This window comes from Heterocephalus glaber, unplaced genomic scaffold (genome assembly GCF_053883595.1).
Source record: "Heterocephalus glaber isolate CG9 unplaced genomic scaffold, H.glaber_assembly_v1.0 deba00000738, whole genome shotgun sequence".
In the NCBI taxonomy this organism is placed as follows: Eukaryota; Metazoa; Chordata; class Mammalia; order Rodentia; family Bathyergidae; genus Heterocephalus; species Heterocephalus glaber.
The window spans coordinates 6,705,181-6,725,413 of record NW_028258161.1 but is presented as its reverse complement, the minus strand read 5'-3'; the positions used below and the strand labels follow the sequence as shown (position 1 = coordinate 6,725,413).

Genomic DNA, 20,233 nt, shown 5'->3' with positions numbered 1-20,233 from the left:
CTATTCTATAAAAACCTAGAGAGACCAATAGTGTCCAGGAGCTTTAGAAGATAAGCCAAAAGGCTTTTTGCTGTAATCAACTTTACCAATGTTGTCCAGATCTGTTTAATATATACCAATATATACCAATATATACCAATATATACAATGGCCATGGGTACTGTAGAGGGCTGGTTGTATTATTGAAAGCTCTAAAGGTTTGCCATCACTGATATACACACAAGGAATATACACCCACTCTATAAATTCTTATAAAATAAAATAAGTAGATATAAAAGATGCAGAAGGGGAAAAGGGAATTCAAAACGTCCTCCTCTTTGGCAACTTTTACTTCAAAATCATCAAAAAGCAAGCATGTCCCATCATATTTTTCAAGCTTTGCACTCATAGGAAATTTTGTTTTCAAATTCACTCATGTAAATGTCTGTTTGATCTCTAGATTCCTTGTTCTTAGTGACTTCGTGGGTCCTATTAGTATTGTTAGTTTCAGAACTTCTACTTTCAGCAAATTCTGTACCAGCATCCTTCTCAGGATTAGATGCTTGGTTGTAGAGCTTCTAATCTGTTTTGCTCTTTTGTCTTCCAAAAAGTCCAATAGTTTCTATACTTTGTTTTTTTTGTTCAAAATATTACTTGGGTATGTCTTTCCGCCAACTGTCATTGGCACTTCATCATAATTTTGAGTTGCATCCATTGCTCCCTCCTCATTCAGTACCTCTGGCTTACCTACTTCCCATCTGCCAACCACAAAATTCTCCTGATCTAGTTCTAAGCTGCTGAGGCTGGTGACTTTCACAGAAGCAGTGGAATGCCCACTGCTAGTTGTAATGCAGCTATGCATTGCATCTGCAAATAATCCATAGCTGTCATTAGTTTGCCTTGTGCTCCATTTTTCTAGTGACAACTTAAGGGATGTCAATAAAGAAGTGTTGATCTTGGAAAGTCTACCACCATAACAATCATACTCCAAACCACTATCAACAAAGCACTTCAAATGAACAGTTATAACTTTGGGTACTTTGTCAAACAGAAAACTTCATTGGGCTTCAATGTAATGAAGGCAATTTTCACAGAAATATTTTTCTTCAGGGCAACCCACTTTCCGGTTCCCCTTCTGTCTCTCTTAGACAGAAGCTTGCTTTCTTTCAATAAATTTTTGCTACTGTTAAACTCCATTGTTCCTAGAATTCATTCTTTGATTTTAGAGAACATGAACTCGTGTTTCAGGTATCTAGTAGGTTTGGGAGTTACAGCTCTTCTCCCTGTATCATTTTGGAGGTCTTCCACCAAGATTCCTGGTCAGAGGTAAGAGTTTTCTTTCATAGGTTCTAACTTTGGTCTTTTTGCTTCATAGATTGTTACTTTTCATTTCATAGGCTCTGGCTATTTGTTTCATAGATTCTGGGTTTTGTTTTATATAAATTCTGGCCTTTGTTTCAGCTTTCGTTTTAAAAGTGTCTTAATTTTAAGTTGTGTGTGTGGTTATTTTTCCTTTTTTTTTTTTTTTTGGTACCGGTGATCGAACTCGGGTCCTTGCGCTTGCGAAGCAGGCAGTGAAACCACTGAGCTAAATCCCCGGCCCCTAAGTCATGTGTTTTAAATGTTTGCAAATTTCTTATTTTTCTTATGCATTGTCTTTTGTTAAAATTACATTTTATTGTTTTGTATGTGTTGCATTTGGACTTGCTTAAAAATGTTAAATGGGTCTCATGAAATCGTATCAGATAAAGACAGTTCAGGCTTTTATCTGTCCTTTCTAGAAGGTCAAATGGTGGTTACTCTGCCAGCTAGTAATGCCTTTAGGGCAGCTGCAACTCTCAGAGCAGAGGACAAGTTTCTCCAGTTGCCCTCTGGTGAATCCCCACTCCCATCGATGCCAATGGTGGGTGGAACATTGACCACGTAGGCAATAGTTCCTTTTGGAGACAGATCTCTGATTGTGTGGAACTGTCGGAAACTGAGGTGACAACTGAGGGGTCATGGCCAGGGCTACTCTCTGGCGGATATCCAAAGGTCCCTCAGAAGAAACTAGTTCCTTACAGCCCATCTGGGTAATCAGAAGAAAATCTCCACATCTTGTCCTTATCTGGACTCCTCAGCGAGGTGAAAGGGGAACTCCGTCAGTGATTATCAGATATCCTCTGTCTCAGAGTGATCTGAAATAATGCCATCAGAGCCCTTTCTTAAGCCTCTGTTAAGAGTTGAGCTACAGGTTTGGACTGCTTTCTCTACTACTACTAAGACGTCTAGTCAAATGTAGAAGATGAATCTTTGATAGATTAAAAGCTACTTGAACCTTTTCTCCCCACCCAAGCATGGTCTTCATCATGTGTGTATGGGAAAAATGCCTTTTCCAATAGGTTATGGACTTTGGAACATTGACTGTGGATTTATAGAGTGCTGTATTGTGATTTTTTGGATGTTTAACCAGTTTTAGCTTTATTTGGGCTTTTTCTCTCTGCTAGTGAGTTAAAAACTCCCCTTAGAGTTGGCCATTTAGCTCAGTGGTTTCAGCACCTGTCTTGTAAGCACAAGGTCCCGAGTTCAATTCCTGGTACCCCCCCCCAAAAAAAACCCCTCCCCTTAAACTTTTCTCCAACTTGTTGGGAATTCATTTGAGAATCTTTTGTAGTCAGACCACTCCTCCTTCCAGGAGGTCAGACTAAGACAACGTGCAGCAACTGTTTTGTCTTACACTAGGGAAAATAATCAGTAACTTGCATTTGTGTTTTTACATGCCAACTAGAATATGGGAGTATTTTGGTCAGCCTTTCTATTCATTCTTGAGTGCATACGAAGTTGATAAGAGTGCCTTTACTATGTAGATTGTGGGCACTAGGAGGACCTATGTGTTTCAAATACTTAGTAAATTTAAAATGGACCTTAAAGAGTAGCCTTGTATTGCTGCTAATAAAAGTTGCCTAAATGACTGGATAGGCAACAGAAATGTCTCGGAGATTTCTCTGACCAAGGGGCCAGGGCAGAATCTCTGATTTACCATCTCTGGAGGTGATCTCTTTTGCAGGAAAAGTGCCCTAATTTGACTGTTGACTTATTGTCCTCTCTTTCTTTCAAAGAACTAAAAAGCAGTGGTTTAAATCTCTTGGTTTGCTAGCAACACTTCCTTCTTTAAGCATGATTGTTATGGCTGAAGTCAATTATAACTTGCGCTTTAAGAGTACCTACTGGAGTAAGGATATGAATTACCTGAGGAAGATAAGATCGCGTGCTGGTAAAGGGTAGATAGTCCAGTCCAGTTTTATTTTCTGAGTCTCTCTCCAGATGGTAGCTACCTGCCCTGGAGTGGAATAAACCTTGGGAGACACCCTGGGGATGCCATAGGGGGCACAGGAATCAAGGAGAGACTTATGGAACACCAGGACACCATATTTGTTTTTCTTGTTTCAGACTGGGACTCCATATCTGAGACTCTTATTTTTCTACAACCACACGTGGTGTGCCTACCTCCTAAAGCCAAGTACACAGAGGAAAGTACTATGATCCTATCTCACCATTGGAATTATAATGTAAAAGAGAAAATGGTCAAAGTCATCTTACATTGAGATTTTCTTTACATTAAGAAATAATTCTTGCTTGTGTTCAAATGTAAATGTGGGCCATAGAAAAATGAGACACCTCACCCTTAAGGCATTCAGTACCTCTAAGGCTGAGGCTACTCCTTGCCCTAACCACCAAGTGCTGAGGGTGGAATATCTAGGCCAGCCATAATTAATCTCTATGATACTATACCCATCCTAAGCTAACTTATTTAGGTCCCTCAAAGACAATATCCCTTTCAGGAAGTAAATGGCAAACATGAGTCTACCTGTGTTCATGTGTCTTTTTCTCTCATTGATCTAATACAGATCAAGTGAGTGTTAAAAAAGTTTTCAGATGATCCTGATATGTACATTGAGGTCTTTGGAGAACTTACTCAGACCTATGGACTAGATTAGAAAGATATAATGTTGCTCTTAAATCAAACATTGATTTCCAATGAGAGACAAGTAATGTTACAAGCTGCTACTACATATAGAGACAAATATTATCTTAATTTTAGAAGCTCAAAAGACAGGCAGCCAGGGGAACAACTGGTTCCTACTGGAATACAAGCAGTTCCTGTACAAGACCCCTACTGGTCTGTCAATCAGGTAGGAGATTAAAATAAGAGACATTTTCAGGCATGTACTCTTGAAGATCTAAGAAACATGAGAACAAAGCCTTTCAGTTATTTTAAATTGTCAACTATTTTACCAGGAAAAAGCTGAGAACATCCCTGGATCCTGATTTGATAGAAGAAAATACTATAGTTTTTTCGAAGTCAGTCATTCAGTATGTAGATGGTATGCTGTTATGTGCCCCCTCAGAAGAGCTTTCTAGCCAAGACATCTGCTCTGCTGAATTTTCTAACAGACAGGGGTTATAATGTTTCTAGACCTAAGGCACAACTTTGCAAACTTGAGGTAAAATACTTAGGCCTTACTATATTTAAGGGAACTGAAAGACTGGGGGAAGAAAGAATTAAACCAATTCTTTCCTTTCTACATCCCAAGACTCTAAAACAGCTAAGAAGATTCCTAAAAAATCACAGGCTTTTGTCACCTTTAGATAGCAGGATATAATGAGATTGTGTGACCCCCATATATATTTAAAATTACCTTTAATAGTTTGTCCCTTTAGAGGAAACAATTACATGTGGCTACCAAACAACTATGATTATCAAAGTAACAATGAGAATCCTATATATCTGGGTATTATAGTCAGATAAACCATCAGCTTAGGGCCCATCTTAAAATGGTCTTTGCTTTCACAGGTGTAGAAGATTTTTATTCCTTTTGATTCTTATTAAAATAGATCTCTGTTAATTTATCTACAAAGTTCTGACTAGTCTTTTTTATAGTTATAAACCTAAAAATTATAATTCAACTTGACCAAATACATCTGAGTCACTCTGGCTTATAAACAAGTTGTCTTATGTGCGTGTCTGTCTGTTCAATTCATTACAACCTGTACAGCTGTTTTGTTTGAACTTTTTTCTTTTGGCATTTTGGATTTTTAAAGATGTTTTCCTGTAACTCCAGTTGGGTTATAGATAAAGGACATGCTTCCCCCAGTTTGCCAGATTATCCAAATAATGTCAACAGATTTTACAAATACAGTACATATTGTTGTCTATGTATAATAACTCAGGAATCTTTCATTTGTCAAAAATAATGTGTTAATTGTTATGATTTGGCTCTCATAGGTCATCTAAATATTTGTTAAGATAATTGAATAAAGACTCGGGCTTAGGAAAACTACTGGACAGGACTCTCCTTGGTAAATAAAGGAGTGGCTGCCTGGAAAAAATTTATTCCAGCCTTTGTTCACAAAGGGGGCCCCAATAATTTCCATAGCCTTGTGGGAAATACATCACTAAACATATCATTGTAAAATGTATACATTGGTCAAACAGCTAAGTTTTCTGCGGGAAAACAATAAGGTTTTATTTAAATGTTCTTGGTACAAAAGAAAATTAAGTGACAAAGGGTTTCATGTAACTGATGCTCATTGTTTTCATGGCATATACATCCATGGCTTCCGGGTGTACAAGTCTTCTAGAATATTGTTTATGGTAATGATCTTTTTTGACTCAGGTAACTGCCTTTCTCTTGCACTCCAGTACTTGTGATAAGAGGTATATATCAAGCCAACATGAGATAACCAATCAAATAATAATTTTCTTAAAAACTTATGTGATGTATATGTGTCACCACACTTAGGGATACTCAGAGGCCAAACAATCCAAACAATGTCACATACTAAAAATTAAGGGCTACACATTATAAACTTCTAAGGAATACTTATAGGTCAATATGTATGTTCTCTTTAGATGGCATCCTACTAAACAATAACAAGAATTAAATATGTTTTCTTTATGTCACTTAATGTCTTGTGATCAGATGAAGTGTCTGACTGAAAGACTATTTCATACTAAGATGGACATGTAAGAGCTATAAAGAAAATGTCATCATGATTGTCATGCTAAAATACTGTGTGTAGCTCTTGATCTTAAGTTTCTCTATAATATGTAACTGTTGTCTGTTAACATTCTGCAGGGATTCAACTAAACAACCATGACTGGTAAAATAACAGCCCTCTAACTGTGCTTTATACTTCAAAAGTGCTTAATGTCCAGACAAAATTATAAGTTAAGCTCACTGCTCCTACTGCACTACTAATGTCACTGAACTTCTCTTCTGGGTGTTCAACTACTAAAGTTTGGAGACCAAAACTAGAAAGGTAACTGGGTTAAGAGTGTGAGACCAAAGCGACTCCATTTTGCTAAAATTCACTATTCCCCTAGTCTCTATTGTCCTCACAAATTAATGGTTAAAATGTGCTTGCTCTGGGACAAAAGACACAATCTGTAACGAAGCAAAGTTCCTAAATTAATTACTCAACCATCTGTTTGCCCAGGAAATAAACGTTCTGGGTCCACTATCTATAGAACAATCTGTCAATGTGCTGACCATCAGTACGTGACAGTCGACCACTAACCTTTGTCCCTCTTTTCCCCTGTAAAACCTACATGTAACCGCCCCTCAAACCCCCAATGGGCCTAGCCAATCAGAAATATACACTTCATGCTTGCAAAATGCCAACCAATCATGTAACTGCTAAGTGAAAAATCTCCAAACCTTGCTGTAACCACAATAAAAACCCCGCTAATTTGAAATTCGGGGCTCTCAATCCTGACCCGCTGCATCGGCGGCGATGGTTGAGAGTCCCTGCTTGAGCTTGAATAAACGACCCTCGTGTGTTTGCATCGGAATCGGCTCCTTGGTGGTCTTTGGGGACTTCGTGATCTGGGCACAACAAGAGGACTGCCAATATTTTGGTCCTGGTCCCTCAATGTCAACAAAGAATCCAGGACATGAGGGAACCCTTCCTACAGGATCCTACATCTTTGGTAAGTCACCCAACCTCCTGAGCAAGGAGATTGCTGGGCACCAGAGGACAAATGTACTGTGTGCCAAAGGAGGGTCACCAAGAGGGAAAAGTCTCCCATGCTTTCACTAAAAGTGACATGGTCAAGTAAGGCTGTGACCTATTCTGACAGCTGACACTGACGGAGCTGAGAGGCTCTATATGCATTGTTCCAAAATAATGCCTGAGGAGACTTAACTGACCTTGATACATAGTAAGAGGTTCATACTGATTGACACAGGTCTCACTTTAACTTGGTCTTAAATACCCAGCAGAAAAGAAAAAAAAAAAAACAAAAGCGGTATAAACTAATGCCATAGTAATAAGCTAGATGTAAAAAGGGGCTCCAATTCCTGACTCCTTCTGGCAGTTTCTAGCTACACTAGTATCTGACCACAGTTATGGATCATTAGGAAAAAATTATGGTAAAATCTCTTAAGAGCTCAGCTAGAGTTTTAAATTTCTTAAGTGGGATTTGTTCCTCAAATTGTCTCTTTATCATCTTACAGCTAAAACTAGAGAGATTTAAGACAAAGTATCAGACTTATATATAGCTTTTATCAATGAAAAAATCTAAGAGCCAGCAGGTTACAATCACTATTTCAATTTCTAAGTATGACTTTCACCCCAACCTGCCCTTCCATTCCAGTGTGCTCAGGCTTAGATTTTTCATGCTCTAATTTCTTAAAAGTTTTGCTTATTCTTGTCTAGAGGCTGCCAAACTCCAAGCAGTCATACAAATGGAACCAATGACAAATGTGCAAGACTTCTTTTACTGGGATTCACCAGATCAATCTTGTAAACAGGTCATAACTGCTAAACTATACAATTCGACTTCTGTGTTGGATTCTGAAGTCCCCTGGACCTTCTCCTTATCCTTTTTGTGGGAAGCTATTACTAGTTCCTCCCAGTGGAAAACTTTGTGGGTTATATTCATAGCAGTCCTGCTGACATTATTTAGCCCATGTATTATCTGTTTCTTTGGCTTTTTTCTCCTCCAGTCTTAAACCTATAAGCTTACCCAAGATGATAATGCCTCATGCCTACTGAGGGCCTTTAGATAGTCTCTGTAGTAACTCTGACTGTTGATCACAACTACGATCCTCTTCAGCCAGAAGTAGCCAGACTGGTCTTCATCCTTTGCCCCCTCATAGCAGTTAGGGGTACTTCTTCAGAGGGGGGAATATTGCAGATAGGTAAGTTAGTTAGATATCTTGTAGGCAGTTAGACAGGGCCTCCCTTAAGGCACCAGCCCTCCAGGAGCCACAACAGCAAGGAGCCAACATGGAGAACAATTGAGGCACATTCACTGGTTAGCATTATAAAAAGGAAAAGAAGTACTACTTCCCCTACAGATAGATAGCAGTGATTGATATTCTAAATGGGAAATTCCTTGTGTGTGATTTGTCTTCCCATTTGATACCCATTTAATCAATATTACCTGGGTGACTGTACTTGTAATCTTATTGGTTGGTCATGGTTTTGTCCCACCTTATGCCCACCTTGTAAGTTTCCATTGGGTCTTATAGTTTTGTCCCACTTTGTACCCGCCTCACCACCTGGCTTTGCTGTATAAAATATCTTTGAAAAGTGGGGTGGGTGGGCAACACACTTTCTGGCCCCCCTTCTGTCTCTCCTAGAAGCTTTCTTTCTCCCAATAAATTTTTCCTACTCTTAAAAAAATATTTTTCTTCTCTTACAATCTTCTTGGCTGAAGCTAATTATGAAATTTTCCATCTCAAGGTCTTCATTTCTGTTTTTGGCTCTGGAGAAATTTTAGAACTCTCTTCTACTTTGGAAAGCTCATCTTGTACTGAGACAATGATGTCTTGAAAATCTTCTCTTCTTTCTGTTAAACTTTCACATTCCAGGCAATGAGTCCTTAATATTAGCTGACCTCAAAATAATTTTTACACTAGCTCAAAAGCTGTTGTGCCCAGATCGCGAAGTCCCCAAAGACCACCAAGGAGCTGATTCCGATGCAAATGCACGAGGGTCGTTTATTCAAGCTCGAGCAGGGACTCTCAATTGTCACCGACGCAGCGGATCAAGATCGAGAGCCCGGAATTTCAAATTAGCGGGGTTTTTATAGAGGTTATAGCAAGGTTTGGAGATTTTCCATTTAGCAGTTACATGATTGGTTGACAATTAGCAAGCATGAAGTGTACATTTTTGATTGGCCAGGTGCATCAGGGGGGTTGAGGGGCAGTTACATGTAGGTTTTACGAGGGAAATGAGGGGCAAAGGTTGGTGGTCGACTGTCACGTACTGATGGTCAGCAGACACACTGACTATTAGTCACGACCGTTACGTACTGACAGCACATCTACAGATTGTTCTATGGATAGGGGGCCCGGAATGTTTATTTCCTGGGCAAACAGATGGCTGAGTAATTAACTTAGGAACTTTGGTTTGTTACAGATTGTATCTTCTGTCCCAGAGCAAACACATTTTAACCATTAATTTGAGAGGCTAGGGGAATGGTGGATTTTAGCAAAATGGAGTCGCTTTGGTCTCACAAAACAATTTACAGTGCACTGTTTTTATGGGCTTAACGTCATCGACATCTATAGGTTTAATACTTTCTGGAATTAAAGTCCACAATCATTATTTCTATAATAGTTTTTGTACTTCCCAAAGTCCTTTTCAAGATCACAGTAATTTTCTTTAGACTGTCCTTTGGATCCTTGATTTATTGTTATTTTTCCCAGTTTTCAGTATTTAGAAAGAATGCTTCATTGCAGACTTTAACCAATTTACTTTAACTTTTGATTTCTTTTGTGAGGGTTTTAGAAAGCACTTATTTCTTAGTTTATATGTATTACACTTATGCAATCTGAACTTTATAAACTCCACATTAAAGCTTAAAGTTATGGTATGTTTTGTCATATATATATATGTTATATATATATATATATAACAGAAATACATATGTAGTATGTGTTATAACTTAATAGCTGTTTATTTAACCAATTATAAATTGAATATTGAAAACACTTTATAACAAGCCAGAATTTAAATAATTTTTAAGTATTAAAACTCAGTTTCTTAAGTAACAAAAAGCTTAATAGCAGAAAACAGAAAAAATTGTTTTGATACGATACATATTTTTTCTTATGGTAGTTTTTTAAAGTTTAATCAATAGCATTTTAATCTTTTTTTTTGTACCTGGGATTGAACTCAGGTCATTGTGCTTGCATAGCAGGTGGTGAAACCACTGAGCTAAATGCCCAGCCCCATTAGCATTTAAAAAAAATATATATTTTTTTGGTACATTTTAGGTATAAAATACATTTACATTTATCATTGGGCGTTTGCACCAGAACATGATGCATCTTAGTTTTTATTTTTTCTCCCATTACCTGTGCACCCTTCACCCCCTCCACCCTTCCCTATCTACACAGAGTTTGATTCCATTTTTTTTTCTCCTAATTTTTTTCTTTCCCTTCTTCCCTTTCCCCTTTCCTTTCCACCATCCCCAAACCCTTGGACCTTTTCTTATTTCAAATTATTAATTATTGATTTTAATCATTTTCATCCTTATTTACACTTTCAATTTCTCACACTAGAGAAACTATTCAGTATTTAAACATGTGTGTCCTATTTATTTAACTTAAGAGTATGGCCTCAATATGCATCCATTTAGCTATAAATGTCTCTAGTTTCTCATTCTTTATGGTTGAGTAGTACTCCATTTTATAAAAAAATCCACATCTTCTTTATCCAGTTTCCAGTTGATGGGCACTTGGGCTGTTTCCAAGCTTTAGCTATTACAAATTGTGCTGCTATAAACATAGGTGCACATATATTGCTGTGGTATGATTCTTTTAATTCTTTGGGGAAGATTCCCAGTAGGGGAATAGCTGGTCAAATGGGACCTGTAGTCCTAGTTCTTTGCATACTGATTTCTACAGTGGTTGCACCAATCTACATTCCCACCAACAATGGAGAAGGGTTCCTTTCTCTCCATACCCCTGCCAACATTTGTTATTGGTTGATTTCTTGATAGCAGCCATTCTTTGTGGGGTGAGGTGGAATCTCAGTGTTGTTTTCATCTTCATCTCTCAAATGACCAGTGATGTTGAACATTTTTTCATATATTTACTTGCTGTTTTTACTTCTTTGTCTGAGAAATGTCTGTTCATTTCAGATGCCCATTTTTGAATCAGGTCTTTGAATTTGGGAGGTCTGATTTTTTTTCAGTTCTTTATATATTCTTGATAGTAGACCTTTGTCTGAGCTACAGCTGCTAAATATTTCTTCCCACATTGTAGGTTGTCTCTTAGCTCTGTTGGTAGTTTCTCTTGCAGTGCAGAAGCTCTTTAATATGATGAAGTCCCAGTTGTTGATTCTTTGTGCTAGTTCCCGTGCTACTGAAGATTTGTTCATAAAGTCTTTTCCTATGCCAATGTCATCAAGAGTTCTACCTAACTTATCTTCCAGCAAGTTTAGTGTTTCTGACTTAATATTTAGATCTTTAATCCACTTCGATCTTAGCTTACTGTGTGGTGATAGGTATGGGTCTAGTTTTAATTTCTGACAGGTTGAAATCCAGTTTTTCCAACACCATTTATTAAATAGGCTATCTTTCCTCCAATGAGGGTGGTTGGCTCCTTTGTCAAAGATGAGGTGATTGAGTATTCTGGAGTTGTTTCTTCATCTTCTAATCTATTCCACTGATCTTTGGGTCTGTTTCTTTGCCACTACCATGCTGTTTTTATCACAGTAGCTTTGTAGTATAGTTTCAAGATGGGGATTGTGATGCCCCCAGCCATATCTCTGTTGCCTAGAATTGCTTTTGTTATTCTAGGTTTCTTCTGTTTCCAGATGAATTTTTGGATTGTTTTCTCTAGTTCTATGAAGTATATTGTTGGAATTTCAATCAGGATTGCATTGAATCTATATAGTAGTTTTGGAAGTATGGCCATTTTCACTATATTGGTTCTTCCTACCCAGAAACAAGGGATATCTTTCCATCTTCTTATATCCTCTTCAATCTCCTTCTTCAGAGTATTGTAGTTTTCAGTGTAGAGGTCTTTTGCTTTCTTTGTTAGGTTGATGCCTAGATATTTCATTTTTTTAGATGCTACTGTAAAAGGAATTATTTCCTGAATTTCTCTCTCAATGAGTCAGCTATTTGCATATAAAAAGGCTATTGTTTCTTGAGTGTTAGCCTTGTATCCAGCTACTCTACTGAATCTGTCAATTAGGTCCAGAAGACTTTTGACTGAGTTTTTCGGGTCTTCTATGTAAAGTATCATATCATCAGCAAATAATGACAGTTTCACTTCTTCCTTTCCTATCTTTATTCCTTTTATTTCTTTCTCTTGTCTAATTGCTATGGCTAATGTTTCCAGAACAATATTGAACAGGAGTGGTGATAGTGGGCATCCTTGTCTTGTTCCTGATTTTAGTGTGAAAGTTTTCAGTTTTTGACCATTTAGTATGATGTTGGCTATTGGTTTTTCATAGATAGCCTTAATCAGGTTGAGATAAAGACCTCCTATTCCAATTTTCTGTAACATTTTTATCATGAATGGGTGTTGAATTTTGTCAAATGCTTTTTCTGCATCTATTTAGATGATCATGTGGTTTTTGTCCTTGACTCTGTTAATACAGTGTAATACATTTATTGATTTACAGATGTTGAACCATCCTTGCATCCCTGGGATAAATCCAACTTGGTCAGGGTGTATGATATTCTTGATGACACTCTGTATTCTGTTTGCCAGTATCTTGTTGAGGAATTTTGCATCTATGTTCATTAGGGAGATTGGTCTGTAGTTCTCTTTTTGCCTTGGGTCTTTCCCTGGTTTTGGAATCAAAGTAACACTTGCTTCCAGGAAAGAATTTGGAAGCCTTGCTTCCCTTTCAATTTCCTTGATGAGTTTAAAGAGTAATGGCCATAGTTCTTCTTTAAACGCCTTGTAGAATTCAGCAGTGAAGCCATCAGGACCTGGGCTTTTCTTTGTTGGTAAATTTTTTATTACATTTTCAATTTCATTCATTGTAATTAGGGTGTTTAGAATTTCTATATTTTTTTCATTTACCTTTGGTAATTTGTATGTATCTAGGAATCTGTCCATTTCTTCTGTGTTTTCCATTTTATTAGAGTACAGGTTCTCAAAGTAGGTACTGATGATCCTCTGAATTTCTCCTGGATCTATTGTGGCTTCACCTTTTTCATTCTTAATTGCATGTATTTGAGCCTTTTCTTTCCTTTTTTGGATAAGATTGGCTAACGGTATATCAATTTTACTTATTCTTTCAAAAAACCAGCTCTTCAATTCATTGATTTTTTGTATCATTCTCTTAGTCTCCATTGCATTGATTTCTGCTCAGATTATAATTTCCTTTCTTGTATGAGCTTTGGGTTTGTTATGCTCTTCTTTTTCTAGGAGCTTGAGTTTCTGCATTAGGTTATTTAACTGAGTTCTCTCTGTTGTCCTAATATGGGCATTCACTGCTATGAATTTCCCATATAGAACTGCTTTCATGTGTCCCACAGATTCCTGTATGTTGTACTGGCATTATCATTTACTTGTATAAACTGTCTAATTTCTTCTTTAATTTCCTCTGTGACCCATTGGTTGTCCAGGAGAGTGTTATTCAATTTCCATGTGTTTGTGGGTGTTCTGCAGTTTCTATGTTATTGATTTCCAATTTTATTGCACTATGGTCTGATAATATACAGGGGATAATTTCAGTTCTTTTACATTTACTTAGATTTGCCCTATGAGCTAGCATGTGATCTATTTTGGAGAATGATCAAAACATGCAGCTGAAAAGAATGTGTATTCTGATTTTGTGGGGTGGAACACTATAAAAATCTCTTAAGTCCATTTGTTCAATAGCTTGGTTTAGTTCTAGAATTTCATTGTTAATTTTTTTCCTAGATGATCTGTCTATTTGTGATAGAGGGGTGTTGAGGTCCCCCACTACAATTGTGTTAGTACTTATTTGGTTTGTCATGTCCATTAATATTTGTTTTGTATAGTTGGGGGCATTTATATTTGGTGCATAAATATTTATGATTGTCATCTCTTCCTCTTGGATTGTTCCCTTCACAAGGATGTAGTGATCATCTTTGTCTCTCTTAATTAGTTTCAATTTGAAATCTACTTTGTCTGCAAATAAGATTGCTACCCCTGTTTTTTCTGGGATCCTGTCACGTGGAGAACTGTTTTCCATCCTTTTACTTTCAGTCTATGAATTTCCTTTTGAGTTAGGTGTGCTTCTTGTATATAGCATATTGCTGGGTTTTGCTTCTTTTTTTTTATTAAATACTTTTATTGGTATATTGTAGGTATACAACAGAATTACATTTCTCATTGGGAATTGTACCTTTACATAATGCATCTTGGTTCTTATTTTTTCCCCTTTCCTAGCCCTCCCTTAACTCCCTCCATCCTTCCCTATTTACAAAGACTTTATTTCCAATTTTTCCATTTCTCAGCATTTTTCCTTTCCCTTCTTTCTTTTCCCTTGCCCCTCCCACTACCCCTACCCCTTTGGACCTTTTCTTCCTATTTTACATTATTGATTATTCATTCTAATCATTGGTACATTTTAGGTATACAATATAATGACATTCATCATTGGAAATTTGCACCTTTACGGAGTCTCTCTTGGTTCTAATTTTTCACCCTTGCCCAGCCCTCCCTTCAACCCCTCCATTCCTCCCTACTTACAAAGATTTTGTTCCTATTTTTCCATTTTCTCATATTAATCTCATTCCCTTGTATCCTTTCCCTTATCCCTCCCACTTCCTTCCCCTTTGTCCCTTTTCTTCCTATTTCACATTACCTATTATACATTTAGTCCTTATTTACACTTTCAGTTTCTCACACCAGAGACACTATTCGGTATTTATACATGTGTGTCCTATTTATTTCACTTAAGAGTATTGCCTCAATGTGCATCCACTTAGCTATAAATGTCTCTAGTTTCTCATTCTTTATGGCTGAGTAGTACTCCATTTTATAAAAAACATACATTTTCTTTATCCAGTCTCCAGTTGATGGGCAACTGGGTTGCTTTCAAGTTTTAGCTATCATGAACTGTGCTGCTGTGAACATGGGTGCACATATATCACTGTGGTTTGATTCTTTTAATTCTTTGGGGAAGATACCCAGCAGTGGAATAGCTGGGTCAAATGGGACTTCCAGTCCTAGTTCTTTGAGGTATCTCCATACTGATTTCCACAGTGGCTGTACCAGTCTACACTCCACCAGCAGTGGAGCAGGGTTCCTCTTTCCCCACAGCCATGCCAGCATTTGTTATTGGTTGATTTCTTCATAGCAGCCATTCTTTCTGGGTGAGGTGGAATCTCAGTGTTTTCATTTGCATCCCTTGAATGGCCCGTGATGTTGAACATTTTTTCATGTATTTATTTGCTATTTCTACTTTTTTGTCTGAGAAATGTCTGTTCATTTCAGATGCCCATTTTTGGATGGGTCTTTAAATTTGGGAGGTCTGATTTTTTTGTTCTTTACAGATTCTAGATAGTAGACCTTTGTCTGAGGGATAGCTGGTGAAAATATTTTCCCACATTGTGGGTTGTCTCTTCACACTGCTGGTGGTTTCCTTGCTGTGCAGAAGCTTTTTAGTAAGAAGAGACCCCACTTGTTCTTTGTGCTAGTTCATGGAGAACTGAGGTTTTGTTCATAAAATCTTTTCCTCACCAATGTTGCCAGTTTAGTGTTTGTTTTAGTATTTAGATCTTTATTCCCTTTTGATTTTAATTTAGTGTATGGTGAGTGGTATAATTCTAGTTTTAATCTCTGGCAAGTTGAAACCCAATTTTTCCAGGAACATTTCTTAAAGAGGCTATCTTTTCTCCAGTGAGGGTTTTTGGCTCCTTTGCAGCAAATGAGGTGGCTGAGTGTATCTGGAGTTGTTTCTGGATCTTCTAATCTGTTCCACTGGTCCTCAGGTTTGTTTCTTTGAAAGTATCATGCTGTTTTTATCACAGTATCTTTGTAGTATAGTTTTAAGTAGGGGATTGTGATATCCCCTACCTTGTCTTTGTTGCCTAGAATTGCTTTTGGTTATCTAGGTCTCTTGTGGTTCCAAATGTACTTTTGGATTGTTTTCTCCAGGTCTGTGAAGCATGCTGCTGGGATTTCAATTGGGATTGCATTGAATCTATATAGCAGTTTTGGAAATATGTTCATTTTCACTATGTTGATTTCCTACCCAGGAGCAAGGGATGTCTTTCCATTTTCTCATATCCTCTTCAATCTCTTTTTTTCAAGTGCTATAGTTTTCAGAGTAGAGGTTTTTGATTTCTTTTGTTAGGCTGATTCCTAGGTATTTTAGTTTTTTGGATGTTATTGTGAAAGGAATTGATTGCCCTATTTCTCCCTCAGTGAGTCTTTTGTTCATGTAGAGGAAAGCTATTGATTTTTGTGTGTTGACCTTGTATCCAGCTACTTTACTGAATTTGCTTATGAAGTCTAGAAGACTTTTGGTGGAGTTCTTGGAGTCTTCTATATAGAGTATCATGTCATCTGCAAATAATGACAATTTGACTTCTTCATTTCCTATCTTTGTTCCTTTTCTTTCTCTAATGTTTCTCTAATGTCTAATGTTTCCAAAACTATATTGAACAGGAGTGGTGATAGTGGACATGCTTGTCTTGTTCCTGATTTCAATGTGAAGGATTTGTTTTTGACCATTTAGTATGATATTGGCTGGTTTTTCATAGATGAGTTTTATGAGATTGAGGTAGAGACTGTCTATTCCAATTTTTTGTAGGGTTATCATAAATGCATGTTGGATTTTGTCAATTGCTTTTTCTGTGTCTATGGAGATAATCATATGGTTTTTGTCCTTGGCTCTATTGATATAGCGTATTACATTGATTGATTTGCATATGTTGAACTTGGTCAGGGTGTATGATCTACCTGAGGATCTTCTGCATTCTATTTGCCCGTGTCTTGTTAAGGACTTTTGCATCTATGTTCGTTAGTGAGATTGGCCTACAGTTCTCTTTTTTGGTTGGGTGTTCCTCTGCTTTGGGGATCAAGGTGATGCTTGCTTCCAGGAATGATTTCAGGAATATTGCTTCCCTTTCAATTTCACTGAAGAGCTTAAACAGTAGTGGCAGTAGTTCCTCTCTAAATGTGTTGTAGAATTCAGCAGTGAAGCCATCAGGGCCTGGGCTTTTCTTAGTTGGTAAGTTTTTAATTATGTTTTCAATTTCATTGATTAATATTGCAATGTTTAGAATTTTTAAGTCTTCGTTCAACTTTGGTAATTCATAGGTGTCATGGAATCTGTCCATTTTTCTGTGTTTTCCATCTTATTGGTGTATATGTTATCGAAGTAGGTATTGATGGTCCTCTGGATTTCTGCTGGGTCTGTTGTAATTTCATCGTTTTCATTCCTAATGGCTTGGATTTGGACCTTTTCTTTCCTTTTTCTGGTAAGGTTGGCTGAGAGTTTGTCAATTTTGTTGATTCTTTCGATGAACCAACTCTTGGCTTCATTGTTTGTATCATTCTCTTAGTCTGCATTGAATTAATATCTACTCGGATCTTTATAATTTCCTCCCTTGTATGAGCTCTCGGTTTGTCCTGCTCTTTTTCTAGAAGCTTGAGGTTCAGCATCAGGTTGTTTAATTGGACTTGCTCTGTTTTCCTAATATGCGTATTCACTGCTATGAATTTCCCTCATAAGTCTGCTTTCATTGCATCCCATAGAGTCCGATGTTGTATTGTCATTGTCATTTAATTGAAGGAACTGTCTGATTTCTTCATTTCCTCTGTGACCCATTGATTATTCAGAAGTGTGTTGTTCAATTTCCACGTGTTTATGAAGTTTTTGTGGTTTCTTTTGCTATTGATCTCCAATTTTATCACACTATGGTCTGATAATATACAGGGGATGACTTCAATTCTTTTGCACTTAAACATGTTCTATGAATGAGTATGTGGTCTATTTTGGAGAACTACCTGTGTGCACCTGAAAAGAATGTTTATTCTGATTTTGTGAGTTGGAACACTCTGTAAACATCTGTTAAGCTCATTTGTTCGAGTGTGAGTTCCAGTACTTCATTGCTTATTTTTTGTGTAGTTGATCTATTTGGGACAGTGGGGTATTGAGGTCCCCCACTACTATTGTATTAGTACATATATGACTTTTCACGTCTGTTGTTTTATATAGTTGGGTGCACTAGTGTTTGGTGCACATGTGTTTATGATTGTCATCTCTTCCTCTTGGATTCTTCCCTTTACAAGGATGTAGTGTCCTTCTTTGTCTCTCTTAATCAGTGTTGGTTTGAAATCCACTTGATGTGTAAAGAGGATAGCAATTCCTGCTTTTTTTTCGGGTTCCCATTGTATGGAGTATTATTTTCCACCTTTTAACTTTCAGTCTATGAGTTTCTTTTTGAATAAAGTGTTTCTTGTATGCAGCATATTGTTGGATCTTGCTTCTTGACCCATTCTGTCAGTCTATTTCTTTTGATTGTGAATTGAGACCATTAACATTGATGATTATTAACTGATACGTATTGACTTCTCATTGTCATGACTTTTTGTTGGGTTCTCCCCCTTTGCATTTAATTTCTTGTTGTCCCTGATGGATTCATTCTGCTGGGCTTCCTGGGGCTGTGATCTGTTTTTTCCTAGGATACTGTTTAAAATTTTTTGGAGTGCTAGTTTGGTATTCATGAAGTTCCTAAGGTGCTCTTTGTCACGAAAGTGTCTCATTTCCCCATCAATTTTGAAAGATAGTTTTGCAGGGTACATCAAAACTACAGTTGGAGGCTGTTTTCCTTTAGGGCTTAGAATACATAACTCCAATCTCTTCTTGCCTTGAGGGTTTGCATTGAGAAGTCTATGATTCTGATGGGCTTTCCTTTGTATGTGATTGGTTTCTTTTCTCTAACTGCTTATAGTATTTTGCTCTTATGTTTGGTTTCTGGAATCTTAACTATTATATGCCTATATGTAATTTTTTTTAATTAAGGCTAGTTTGAGTCTTATATGCCCTGCTTATCTGTATATCAAGTTCTTTTCCCTTCCTTGGGAAGTTTTCTGCCATCACTTCTGTGATCAGTTTTTTTTATTTCATCTGCACTCTCTCCTGTTTCTTCATTGACTCCTATCAGTCTTATGTTATTCTTCTTTGCATCTTTGAGCATCTGCTAGATTGATTTCTTGTGGTCCCTTACAATTTTAAAGCAATTTTTCTTTTCCTGATCACTAATTGCCATCTTATCTTCTATATCTGAAATTCTATCCTTGCATTGGCTCATTCTGCTGCATAAGCTTTCAGTGGAGTTTATATCCTGGAAATCTGCTTACATCTATTTTATGTAGTCCATGTTTCCTCTGTTAGGATTCCATCGTGTTCCTCAGCTCTTTTTTTTATTATTTGTCCTGTCTAGATTTATTAATCATGTTTTGTACTATAAGCACAATCTCTGCTGTTATCTGAGAAATTATTTCTGATTTCATTTTTTCCTGGTCCTCTTTCACTGCCAGTTCAAGGAGTCCAGGTGGTTGAGTATCATGTTGTTCCATCTCGTTTCCCTTTGGGCTTGCCTTAGATGACCTAGAAGTCCGGTTTTGAGACTTGTCTTCTCATTTCAACAGATGCAGCCTGCTGTGCTTGTGTTGAGTTTTTGCTCACTCAGTGGTCTTCAATTCTCAATAAGGCATGGAGCAGCCTCTAGTCTGCTGTTCCCAAGTATACCAATTCCTGGGTTCAGAGCAGTGACTTTCTGGATCCCTGAGCTTACCTGTTATGTGGGTGGACTTCTGCCTGGGGCCTGTGCACACTTGGGATGGTATCTGGGCATGGCTCTTATTGGGGCCCCTATGTAGGTGTTGTCTGGAAGGGCCTTTGGCTGGGGGCTGTGGAATCCAGTTCCTGTTGTCTATGCAGGCTTCTAGCTAGGGTCTCCCCACACTTATTAATGGTATGGGGGTGAGCCTCTGATTGTTGCTTGTGTGCCTGTGTAGCTCTTTTTCAGGCAGGCTCTTGGCCATGGCTGATGGTATGGTGGGCCTCTGGCTGAAGCTTGTGCCGCCTGTGCAGTTTTTCTCTAGGTGGGCCTTGGGCTTGGGTGGGTGTGCCCAAGCCTCTAGAGTCAGGGCGGAGCCCTGGCTGGGGGGGAATCCACCTACAGTGTGCCACTCTGGTCCACACAGCTGCTCCCCAGGATCTGTGCGCTCTTATGGATGGAATGGTGGGCCTCTGGCTGAAGCTTGTGCACCTGTTTAGCTCTTTTCTGGGTGGTTCAATAACCCAT

At 37.8% G+C, this 20,233-nt stretch overlaps 1 pseudogene; it reads right to left on the bottom strand.

The window, feature by feature from the left end:
• Positions 1-205: 205 nt before the first annotated feature.
• Positions 206-19,970, bottom strand: LOC101721319 (ubiquitin carboxyl-terminal hydrolase 1 pseudogene; annotated as a pseudogene).
• Between the last annotated feature and the right edge of the window lie 263 nt (positions 19,971-20,233).